The 12,377-nt window shown below is 37.4% G+C and overlaps 1 protein-coding gene across 3 annotated transcripts in view; it reads left to right on the top strand.

The window, feature by feature from the left end:
• ZNF644 (zinc finger protein 644) overlaps positions 1-11,854 on the top strand; it is a 123,989-nt gene extending 112,135 nt beyond the window's left edge. Inside the window, exons 9-10 of one of the 3 annotated variants that reach the window (XR_006601816.1) lie at positions 10,938-10,986; positions 11,087-11,854. The gene's annotated coding sequence lies outside the window, so the exon portion shown is untranslated. Of the gene's footprint in view, positions 1-10,937 lie in introns of all 3 variants that reach the window. The other 2 variants (XR_006601815.1, XR_006601814.1) reach the window with 2 other exon arrangements.
• The last annotated feature ends 523 nt before the right edge of the window (positions 11,855-12,377 follow it).

The following is a 12,377-nucleotide window of genomic DNA, read 5'->3' as shown; positions in this document are numbered from 1 at the left end:
TACGTATAAGTCAGTCCTTTCAGAATTATCAGAAGAGTGCTTCCTACTCACTGCAGTCACTAGATACATATTTTATAAAGATGCATAGAACAAAATAAGAAATGTATTTTATTTTTTTGGAAGTTAGTCTAAAGTACAGATTTCTTTTTTAAGATTTTATTTTTTTAAGTAATCTCTATACCCAGCATATAACATGAACCCAAAAGCCCCCCCGAGATTGAGTTGCATGCTCTACCAACTAAACCAGCCAGTCGCCTCAGCAGATGATTAAAATGAGTAAATTATTTACCTTGTGATTTAAATATTTTGCTTTTCAGTTTTTTGTTTTCAGGTGACATTTATTGTTGCCCATTTTTCTCTCTTCAAAGTAACCAAGCTACTGATTTGAAACTTGTATTTTGATGCCATTTCAAAACCAAAACATTTACCAAGGGTGAAAAATGTGTGAATGTGGTTTACCAAGACTCCTGCTATCATTTTACATAGTATAGTTAAGCCCTTTGAGTTCCAAATATTATAGATAAAGCTTATGAGACCTCACCCAGAAGGCCAATACAATAAGGACTTAAGGCCATTCACTGAGAAGATGGAGAGACTTATATTCTCTTATATATAACTTTAAAGGTCTATTTTCACTGTTAGATATCTGCTACTGCTCTGTTTCCTGTTTTGACTTAGGAGGCAAATGTCCTTAAGTCTGAAGCTAACGTGACTGTTTGAATTGATGATTGGGAACTCTAGTAGCGTAGGTAGTCTAATGTGTGGTTTGGGACCCACACAGTTTAAAAGGAAGTTAATTCCTCACATAATTACTGCTATAATCACAGGGTTCTAAATGGTAATACAGGCACAACAGTAAATTTTACTTTATTTTCATGACCCATTTTCTGGATGATCCTCTGAATTGCCTAAAAACACATGCATTAAAATGTAGTGTGTACAGTTAATGGTAAATGAATTCAGATAGGGCTAACTTTATGTAAGATCTACCAGTATCCTTAATAAATTCCATATTTTATTTAACTTTTCAAAGGAAAGAAAGGTCTGATCCTATTTGTTCTTCATTGCCTTTTCTGGACTCCTCCGTCTGTCCTCCCTAAAACTCTCAGTTTTGAAGCTTGTCCTATCAGATGGCTCACTCCTCAGGCCCATTGTAGCCATCCAGTGGTTCCCCCGGACACCACAGCCTCAAAGATTTTTAGCGCCTGGTCTGTCTCTGCAACACTATCTATGTTCTAAATCTTGAAGATTTCAGTGTCTGTGAGAACGTAACATTAGAGAAAGCTGCCAAAGAAGGTGAGGGAGTTAGTTACATAATTATCTTGGGGAGACGTATAATGGGCTGAAGGAACAAGTGCAGATTCTGCAAGCGGAGCATGTCTGGTGTGCTGAAGGAATAGCAAGACCTTCATAGTGGCTGGAGCAAAAAGCCAGGGACAAGGGAGGAGGTAAAGTCAGAGAAATAACAGAGCTGGGTCATATAGGGCCTCTATGCCGTTGTAAGGCATACACGATGATAAGATTTTTCTAGCAAATTTATCCTTCACTCTATTTCAGTTCTCTGATAATGATGTCCTGAACCTTATGTGTATTTATAATTACAGCACCATCTTTTTTCTCGGTTCTAGTATTCCTATTCTGAATTACCATTTCTCGCATTCCAATTTTACTTTCTGTTATACCCTGATTTCAGTATTTCTTGAACCCCACCAGGGCCTACAGTCCAGTGACCTTAATATCATTTTTTATTGACTTAGCCTCTTCAAGCCTCCTTACTCTCCCTTGCTCCCTTATGGAAATTATATCCATTAGTCCTTCACCAAGACCACGCTGTTGTAATCACTTATCCCTTGTGCCTCTGTCACTTTGTGTACTCTGTTGAGAAAATCTCAACCCCAGCTAACCCAGCTCTCCACACTTAGCTTTTCTCCCATATTAAAAAAATTGTTTTTAGTAAAGACTTTTGGCCTCCTCTATCCTCTCCAGCTACCATCCATTGCTATTTTTCCTTCTTAAAGCAAAACTTCTGTCAAAGCTTTGTATATAATGATCATGATAACAGATAACAGTAAATAACATTTTATTAAGCACTTGCGACGTGCCAGGCATTGTTCCAAATACTTTATATATAATAATCTTATTTTATTCTCATAACAATTAAATGAAGTAAAAAAATACCAATTTTTACAATGAGAAAAAGACATGAAGAACTTATTTTCCTAGCTACCCATTGGCAAATAGTGAAGCTGGAATTAAAATCCAGGCAGTCTGTCATCAGAGCCTATACTAGCCCAAAGCGACGTGTTCTAAATCTCATTTCTCAGACACATTAGCAGCACACTCCAGGTTCCAAGAGTGAGTATACGCTACCCCAATCGTCATTCCTCAGGAGAAGTAGTGTAACAGTTTCTGCTTGCAAAGCCATGGTGTTGTACGGTGGAGCTTTTCATGTAACCTGAAGGTTAAAAGTGATTTCTTTTGGGGCACCCAGGTGCCTGTTAGTTAAGCATCTGCCTACAACTCAGGTCATGATCTCAGGATCCTTGGGATTGAACTTCCCCATCCAGCTCTCTGCTCAGTGGGGAGTCTGCTGCTTTCCCTTTGCCCCTCCGCCTACTTGTGCTCCCTCACTCTCTCTGTCAAACAAATTAAAATCTTTAATTAAAAATGATTTCTTCGGGGCTCCTAGGTGGCTCAGTGGTTTAAAGCCTCTGCTTTCGGCTCAGGTCATGATCTCAGGGTCCTGGGATAGAGCCCCACATAGGGCTCTCCGCTCAGCAGGGAGCCTGCTTCCTCCTCTCTCTCTCTCTCTCTCTCTCTCTCTCTCTCTCTCTCTCTGCCTGCCTCTCTGCCTACTTGTGATCTCTGTCTGTCAAATAAATAAAATCTTTAAAAAAAAATGATTTCTTCTAAGCGAAGGCCTCTTTTTCTCCCATGTAACCTTTTGACTTTAGTCTTTTTGGTTTCCTTGTGCTTTGCATTTCCCTCTTACTTCTCCTGTCAGTTCATTGGTAAGGGGTTCGAGGCTGCCTCTCTGTTTGGTAGAAGCTCATTTCATAGTGTGCCAAATAGGGGCCAGATTAGGGTCCAGGGTAAAGAAGTTTTATAGGAAAGACTTTTCTGATCCTGATCTCTAGTTAAGAAAAAAAAAATCCCTGAGCTGAAGCAGATTAATAATAAACAGGGTTTTTTTTTTGTCTGAATTGCCCTCTGCAGTTGCTGCTTTGGAATCTGTGGTGTCAGTAGATGGCATTTAAAAAAAAAAAAATCAGAGACTTTGCACTATTTATCAAAGAGTAGGGAAAAAAAAACTAATAACATGATTTTAAACGCATCAATTGGAGAGTTATCTTTAAACCCTAATCTAATATTTCTAGAAAACTTCTTACTCAATTAATCCATTATTAATTTGTCACTTCTTTATTTTTATCATCTTTAGGAAGAGAGAAATTCAGTTAAACATTTAATATATTTTTAAAGTAACTACTGATATAGAAAATTTCAGGTAGTAAATCCTCAAAATCAGTTTTTAAGTTTTAAGAACAAGAAAACATCAGCTAGCTGCCTAACATCATTCTAGCTGACTAACTTTATTCTCATTGGCAGGGGCATGTGCCCTTTCCTAAACAACTGCTGGCAAAGAGAAGGGATTTCTATGATTGGCTTTTTTGTTTTCTGGTTGAAAGAGGTTGTAGAGTCAACCACCATCCTGAAGAAGAGTGGGTGGTTTTTTTTGGTTCCTTTTTGGAAGTTAATCTTTATATATTTTAAATCTCTCACTGTAAAGAGCAATCAAGCTTTTCCTAGCTATGTTGTTGTCCCTCACACCCACCCTGTCTACCCCATTGAAGTGTATATAATAGTATATAATTCTGCCTTCCCCTAGCCACATGTTTTAATTATATTCAGCTTGCAAAAATGTTAAAATTTTACTCACAGTGAATGGTCTAATCTGTTTGCTAATATGAAACCACTAAAAGAGAATATAAAAGAGTTGACCTATAAACAACCATGGCACAATGAAGTTCTAAACATTACCCAAGTGATTACTTTTCATTGTGGAGGTTTTATTTCTCAGAAAACATAAAGCTGAATAATTTTGCCAAACCAGCCTAAACTTGATGAACAAATTCCATTGGCCCTTTAAGACTGATATTTGAGCCAGTTATCTCTTCAGTTCTAAGAAATATATTTAATTTGATAGAGATTTAGCTTAAGAGTTTGAAATCCTATATGCTTTTGGATGAGTTGGTCCCTTTTATTAGACATCTATCTGCCTTAGGACTTGGATCTAATTACTTCTCGTGAATAAACTATTTTCATATAGATGGTTTAAAGAAAAGCAATATTATCAAGGATTGTGAAGATGAGGAATATAAGTTTAACAATCTAAAAACCCAGGGTTTTGCTGTGATGTATCCAGTTGTACCTGTGTTGGATGTTGCCACTTCCTGCTGCTGGAAAAGTTCTTTTATGTGTGTTCAGTGTAAACACTAATCCTTACAGCAAGTCCTTTAGGTTAATGCCAATAATGTGCCATGAGGACTAAATCATATTTATAGTATGCCATACTCCAGAGGGATTATGTATTGAGCAAGAGCTGTAGAGAACATGAGAGGTTTGACAAGGCTGAGCAATCAGAGTCTTTCTGCAAGTAGAAATCAGAGAGTAGAACTAGCACTAGAGAGTATTAGGACTCAGATTTCAGTTTAGAGCAGTTTCAGACTCAACCCAGTGGGTATGCAAAGAGCCAAACCTCAGGGAAAAAGAACGAAAGTCTTTGTTTCTTTATGTGGATTTAGGGAGGGTTCCAGGAAAAAAACAAAATGGTGTTAAAATTCATACAGGAGGGAAGAGGACTTCTGATTCAGTAGTACCTCTGTTTGCTCTGTCCTTGCCACCAATTTTCACATTACTGCTTTCTCTGGTACTGTCAGAAATACCCAAATGACAAATACAACTTTAGTTGACTTTTTTTAATTGAATAAATACAACTTTTTTCCCCTGATCATAAGAAAGAAGAAAATTTCACAGATAGGAGACCTTTATCCATGGTTTTTAAAAAAAAAAAAAAAAGGAAAGTGGGTAGTATTTCTCACTATGGTCAGTTGATGATGGTGAAAATGATGAGGAGGATGAGGTGGACAAGGACGGGGATGATGTTGATAAAAGCATTTTGAAGTTTAGTGGCTATTGGGGGAGGAAGTTGGAAGTAGTGGAGAGAATACTAAAGCAAGTATTGTAACTTGATTTTTAGGTCTGGGTTGTTCCTTACTTTAGTCAAACATAAGACTGAATTCATATTGACTTTAGTTTCTCTATTGGTAGGAAGTGGCCAATATGATCTCTTGTCCTCCTGCCTCTAAAATTCTGTAATTACAACAGCAGGTGTCTGTGCTAACGCTAATAAAATAGACTGAATAGGATCAAGAATATGAAAAAACATATTGAATAAGTATCCTTTTATAATTAAATTTATGCTTAATTAGAATAAGTTTATATAACAAAACTTTTTTTTCCAGAACCTCTGTACTTCAGAAAGAGTTGCACAGTTCATTTTGGCAAAGAAAAGGCAGAACTGATAAGCCTGTCATATTGCCACATGGAGGCTAACAGTTAGACATAAAGCCAAACAAAATCACAAGGAGAGCCATAAATAAAAGAGAGTCTTAATGTGATTTAAATACCGTGACTGAGTTGCATTCAGTGTCAGCCTGGTCACCAAGTCCAATGCGACATCATCCTCTATAGAGATGTATTCTAGCAAAAGACTTCTGCATCCGCCATCTGGCCCCTGACTCAGGGAGCACATCTCACTGAATGACATAACCCAGTGGGATGCACCAAATTTGCTTAAACATGAGCACATCCTCTTCTCATAACAAAGGCTGACTATGACCCTAATTTTATATTCTATAAATTGTGTTGTGGATATTATTATGACAGTCTTCTGGGGGGGCCCGTAAACATTTACTGGTCTTGTTTTCATTGTCACAGTCACAATTTCAAGAAATATTATAAATTTCAGCTTCAGTTGAGAAGCAAATTGGATGTGCTTTAAATTTAAAAATTCATTCTTTATGTGATTAAAATACAGAAGTAAAAGAGAACTAAACTGTTTGTAACTAGACAGTCTGACTTTCCAAACAGAAGAGTGTGGGCATAGTTCCAAAAATTAGTTTCTGTTCTCTATCACAACCTTCAGATGAGCTTTACTCAAGAGAAATGTCTCTGGAGTGCTGATGTTTTAGTTTATACCTTAAACTGTGATTTCAGGCATGTTCCAGAGTAAAGGCAATCATATCCAGTATTTCCTGTCTCTAAGACAGGCTCTACTGGGCTTCTTTTACTCTGTATTACTTTAGAAGTATCTTACACTTCTGAAGGAACAGTATGATTTGTCTAAATGAAAAGTATTTTTTCCTTTTAGTACATCTTTGGTACATGTAGAGTCTGATGTAAGCCTGAACCCATGACCCTGAGATCATGACCTGAGCTGAAACCAAGAGTCGGTAGTTTAACTGCACCACCCAGGTACCCTTCACTCTACTTTCTAATTAACACTTTATATGAAAATTAGCATTTATGAATATTTCTTCCATCAGTTTAAACTTTTAAAATTTTTTTGGGTTTTTTTTGTTTCTTTTTTTTTAAATTCCAGTTAATTGGGGCACCTGGTTGGTTCAGTTGATTAAGCATCTGCCTTTGGCTCAGGTCATGATAACATTTTCTCAAGTTTCAAGAATAGACCTGAATAATTATGGAGACAGATGATAGTGGAGTCACTATCATGAAGGGTAGTGAAGTGAATGAAGATTGCAAGAGAGCATCATAATGTTGAGATTGTCAGATGTCCAGTCAGGTAGACCTGCTAACCTGTAAAACTGCTGAGATTAGTATAGGGAGAAGAAATCTTAATTTATAAACTCATTTAAAAATAAAAGCAATAGGCTGGATAATAGCAGTTTTAATATTTTTTAAGAATCAAGCCTGTTCAACCAGTCTAATACCAGATCCTAAGCTTCTGTCTTGAATGTAAGCTCTACCTGATTATTAAAGGCCATTATATGGAAGATGTGGACCAGCTATTCTTTCTCCCCTGAGTTCAAACAGTAAGAAATGGGCATACTCTTTAGTGTGAAGGATTTGGGCAAAGAATGAGAAAGAATATTGTGAATTGAAGTGCATTCCTGAGAGAATTTTATTCTATGGAAGTCTTTTAAAAAGTCATTACTATCAATCAAGATACTTTAGTCTGTCTGTGACATACATAGGTAGCCCTGCAATAAGAGATGTGAATAATTACACAAGAATTAGAATGTCTTTGAGTTGGGGAGTAATTAGCCCAAACACCTAATAACACGAGAGAGAGGGGCACCTCTTTGGCTCAGTGGGTTAAAGCCTCTACCTTCTGCTCAGGTCATGGTCCCAGGGTCCTAGGATCAAGCCCCACATCGCATCAGGCTCCATGCTGAGCAGGGAGTCTGCTTCCCCCTCTCTCTCTGTTTGCCTCTCTGCCTTCTTGTGATCTCTGTCCGTCAAATAAATAAAATCTTAAAAATAATAATAACATGAGAGAGAAACGTGGAAATACATACCCACAAAAATGGGGTGGGGTGTGCCTGGGTGGCTCAGTTGGTTAAGCAATTGCCTTCAGCCCAGGTCATGATCCCAGGGTTCTGGGATCAAGTCCCACATCTGGGATCTCTGCTCAGCAGGGAGCTTGCTTCTCCCTCTCCCTCTGCCTGTTGTTCCCCCTGCTTGTGCGTGCACGCCGTGCGCTCTCTCTGTCAAAATCTTTTTTTTAAGTTTTTTTTTCTTTATTAAAAAAAAGACTTGTACAGATCAACATATTGACAGCACTGAGTTAATTAAGCTCTTTGGAAATGTTCTAACTGCTTTTGGAAAGCAAAGAAGTCTTCATTTTTAGCGTTGTCAGTTGACATAGTTTTGAATTGAGTCCGATTCTCATTGGCATCTATGATTTATGTATACAGTTATACATAAAAGAGAACAGCCGTTTCCTGGATAAAATTTTCAAACAAACATTTGGCATCAATGGAATATTTTTATCACACTGTCAGTGTTTTTCATCAAATGGCGTTTGACTTCCAGAAGATTCAGGCTGTTCTTAGAGGCTCTGAGAGCTCTAGGGTATTAGATGAATGCCAGGTACATTACAATGAGGGCTTGGACCTGGGAACTGGAATTCTGAGAACTAGGATGCCTGATTGAACTGTCTGTTTTTGCTAGTATAGACCCAGGAAGATATCGATAGCATTTTAGATTGAAAATTTTCAACCTCATTCAAACAGCCTGTTAAAAGCCATATTCTCTTGTATCTGTAAAATTAATAGAGTTTGTGTAAGAATATGTTCAAGATTTAGTTCTGTGCAGTAGTGTGCTGGTAAGTGTTCTACTATCTGGTTTTCCAGGCAAGGAGTGTGCGGTTTTGGGGGTGGAGGAGTGGAAGTGGGGTTGGTAAGCAGGTGTCTGATTTTTGACATTTGCCAATTTCTGTGATGTAAATAACCCCCACCATGCAGTTGCAAGCTACCAAAATGATATCACTGAAGCAAAGTTGGGAAGAGGTACACAGTTGCCTCTTGCACATGAGTGGTCCTATGTCAGGTATACAGTAAAACACCAAAGTTCAGAAACCTCACTTTGTGTCATTCAGTGACAGCCACCATTGTCATTATGAAGTAGAACTTCTTACTCCCACCTTGTGGCAAATGAAATATAAAAGGCATGCCTAACAAACACCTGGCTTCTCCAACTGAAAGCTGTGATTTTTAAATCCTACTGAAGACTATATTATGTAACAGAAGATTCCCCCATGGTACTGGTCTTTGTAGTAATATCACCCAGTCCTGTGTATGTTCTCACTGCCATAAACAGCAAACGAAATGCTTATAGGTCAACAGAACTGGTTCTTAAAAGCAGTAAGCACAACCTTCAGAATAGAAAAAATCATTTGGAGGCATGTTTATAGTATTTTTGGTGGATTTTATTATTTGTGGTGTTAAAAAGACTGTTAATGCACTGAGAAACAGTGTTTACCTTTCATTTAAAACCTGGCTAGAAACACATTTCATTGCAGTTCAAGAATTTCTCAATTTGCTTATTTTTGGAAACAGTAGAGCCATTCTATTAATATAACAGTTTATGGCCACTACCTCCTTACTTCATTCTCAGACCTTCACATATCTTTATAACCCCAGCATAAATTTTATCTCGTATCTTAAGTCTCTCTGTGAAAGACTTTTTGTAAAACAGAATGGCATTAACTTCCCCAGTGCCAGAATTCCCAAATGCCTTGGGTTCCTGACCATAAAACAAATCTTGGGTAGGAATTGGAAAATCTAGTTGCTTTAACATTTACTTAAGAATTCCTGCTTTTTGTATTTAAAAGATAAAACCATTTAGCAAAAATCCTCCTGAACCTTCAGAGAGAAAGCAAATGGATTCTTAGAACACAGTCATTCCAATCATGGCATGGTTAATATTCATTCTGAACTGATAGTATTCAGGATAACACTTATGTTGCTATTTACAGTGAACTTTCACATGGATATCCTCCCCATTACATAATTCTGAATAACACTGGTAACATGAAATGTCAACTGTCCAGTCTCAGAGCCCCTGCCAATAATTAATATGTATTTATTCAATAAGTAGGTGATAGGTGCTTTCTGTGGTGAGCCATTGTGGAATCTGTCAAAATGAATTACGACCAGTCCATTAGTATTTGACTTAAGCTGGGCAGGGTGTAGAAATGCTAACACATATTTATATTACATGAAATTTTTATTTTCTCTTATCACTGGAAGAGAATTTAAACTCAAATAGGTCATCACCATGGCCCTAATAAAATTTTTGTTGTTAGATTGGTTGTTTTCTTTTTTTGGCTAATTGTTTAATGTAAATAATAATCATAGTTGATGAATACCTCAGTAAGTCAATGAGTTTTATATACCACACATCTAAGGTCATTCTCCAGATTTACTTTTTCACTGAATTCTTGCCCGACAGTAACAATTAATTACTTAATTACTGTGAGTTAGCAGAGCTATTCTGCATTGCTTTTGGCTAATGAATCCAGTTCATTGGCTGGTTCTGAAAGGGCTGACATAACATGTCACTGATAAGAGTAGAAGAGGATGGGAAGAAGGATGAAGAGGAAAGCAAACTCTGGTCAATATATGAAGTCACACTAACACAACATCACAATCTGTGCCCAAGGAAGAGATGAAATAACATACAGAAGTCTTCCTGATCATTTGCCTTAACATTACATTTTTATTCTCCTCTGATATTAAGAAAAAAAATTAGTAGTAGCATGACATTTCTGAAACTATTATTTATAAGTTGTATTTTGGGAGAAATTGAAATAAGTTTCATGGGATAAAGAAAAGATGAGGGAAATCTTGATAAATTAAATATTAAGTTGGGGTGGACCAGGGTGAAAGCATCAGAAGGTAAGTAGAAATACAGAAGTAAATTGGGTGTTTCTACCAAGTGCTGATCCATTTATCTAATTCTTATTCACAGTATAATTAGGTGGAACCATGTGAAATAGCTGATATTCAGCCATTTTTGACCTACAGAAATGGTCATGGGCGTGGTTCAACTTTATAATTAACTATGAACTATTGGAAACAAGGTAAATTTGTAAAATACATAAAAAAGCACATTGAACTATCCATGGCTTCTAATAGTAGGGAACTAGAAAAACAATCCAGAAAAAAAGTTTTTAAATGCTGTAGTCAACTCTTTAGCCTCAAATATATGGACTTTTAATCCAAAATACTCTCCATTTACTTGGGGAAGGTTTGAGAAAACTACATGTTTGCAAGGATTGCAAGCTAGTTAAGCAGACATTTTTTATTAGCTCCAAAGGAATGTAACACCAAACAGTGTTTTTCATTTTTAAGAATCTGGAGGACGGTAACTTTAGAAAAGATCAACAACTGTCACATGCTGGTGAGTATTAGCCAGTCTTTCTGCAGTGACCATGCAAAACTTCCTCAGCTTTGGAGTCTCCCACCCACAATGTAACTTTGACCTGTGTTGCTGTTCACAGGTCCTCCACCATCCTATAGCAGGAGAGTGAATGGGGGTCTTCAAGCAAGCATTCGGGCCTGGTTGTGCCAGCTTTGCCCTGGCCCACCCCTGGCCAGAAGTAGGATGTGGACTCTGAAGAGAACCACCAGCGTGTTATTCTTGCCACTTCTCATCCATTATTTCTGGGTCATTTGAGACCAGCTTTCTGTGTTTTTTAACAGATCTTAATATGTATGATATATATTAATATATACATTTGTATATGTTTATAAAATACTGTATGTATATATATATATAATGGAATATCATCTAACCTTAAAAAGGAGATCCTGCCATCTGCAACAACATAGATGAACCTGGAGGACGTTATGCCAAGTGAAATAAGCCAGACACAGAAAGAAAACTACTGCATAACCTTATTATATGTGGATCCTAAAAAAGGTTGGATACATAGAAGTAGAAAGTAGAATGGTCTTTACCAAGAGGGGAAAATGGAGAGATGTTGGTCAAAGGGTATGAAATTGCAGTCCCATAGGATCAGTAAGTCTGGAAAGCTAATGTACAAGGAGATAACTATAGCTCTTAATACTGTAGTGAATACTGGAAATTTGCTCAGAATGTAGATTTCAGGTGCTCTGACCACAAAAAAAGTAACTATATGTAGACATGGGTATGTTAATTCACTTGACTCTAATAATCATGTCACTATGTGTATGTATGTCAAAACACCAAGTTGTACACCTTAAATATATACAATTTTTATACTGAATAAATGATAAAACCATAACATTGTTTTTAGCCTTGAAACTGCAGTTTGAGCAGGGCTAAGTAGGGGAATACTCAGTCCTCTCCTAGTTACTGTTAACTAGGGCTGCTCAATGGCAAATGTGCCAAAAACTCACTAATTCATATGACTAGTGGTTACTACTAGCTGTCAGCTTGGACTTTAGCTGGGCTTTTTCTTGAACATAATCATGTAGCCCTGGGCATTCTCCCAGAATGGTGACTGTCCTCACTATCACTCATTCCAAGAATAAGTGTCTCAAGAAAAAGCTGGGTGGAAATAGTATCGCCTTTTCTAACTGCAGTTTAGCTGCAGCCTGAAAATAACAGCCCACATTCTAGGTACCTTGGGGAGCAGACTGGACTCTGTTCACAACGAATTGTCATAATTTGAACTGTCTAGTGGCTTTATCTATATTACCTGACTCAAAACTCAGTTTTGATGGTGTTTGTTGAAATATTTACAGGGAGGGTGCCTGGGGTGGCTCAGTTGGTTAAGCGACTGCCTTCGGCTCAGGTCATGATCC

Source organism: Mustela putorius, unplaced genomic scaffold, assembly GCF_011764305.1.
Source record: "Mustela putorius furo isolate JIRA1106 unplaced genomic scaffold, ASM1176430v1.1 tig00003853_pilon_pilon_pilon, whole genome shotgun sequence".
Taxonomy (NCBI): Eukaryota; Metazoa; Chordata; class Mammalia; order Carnivora; family Mustelidae; genus Mustela; species Mustela putorius.
Note: the sequence above shows the minus strand (reverse complement) of the source record. Positions and strands in the feature narration are given on the sequence as shown.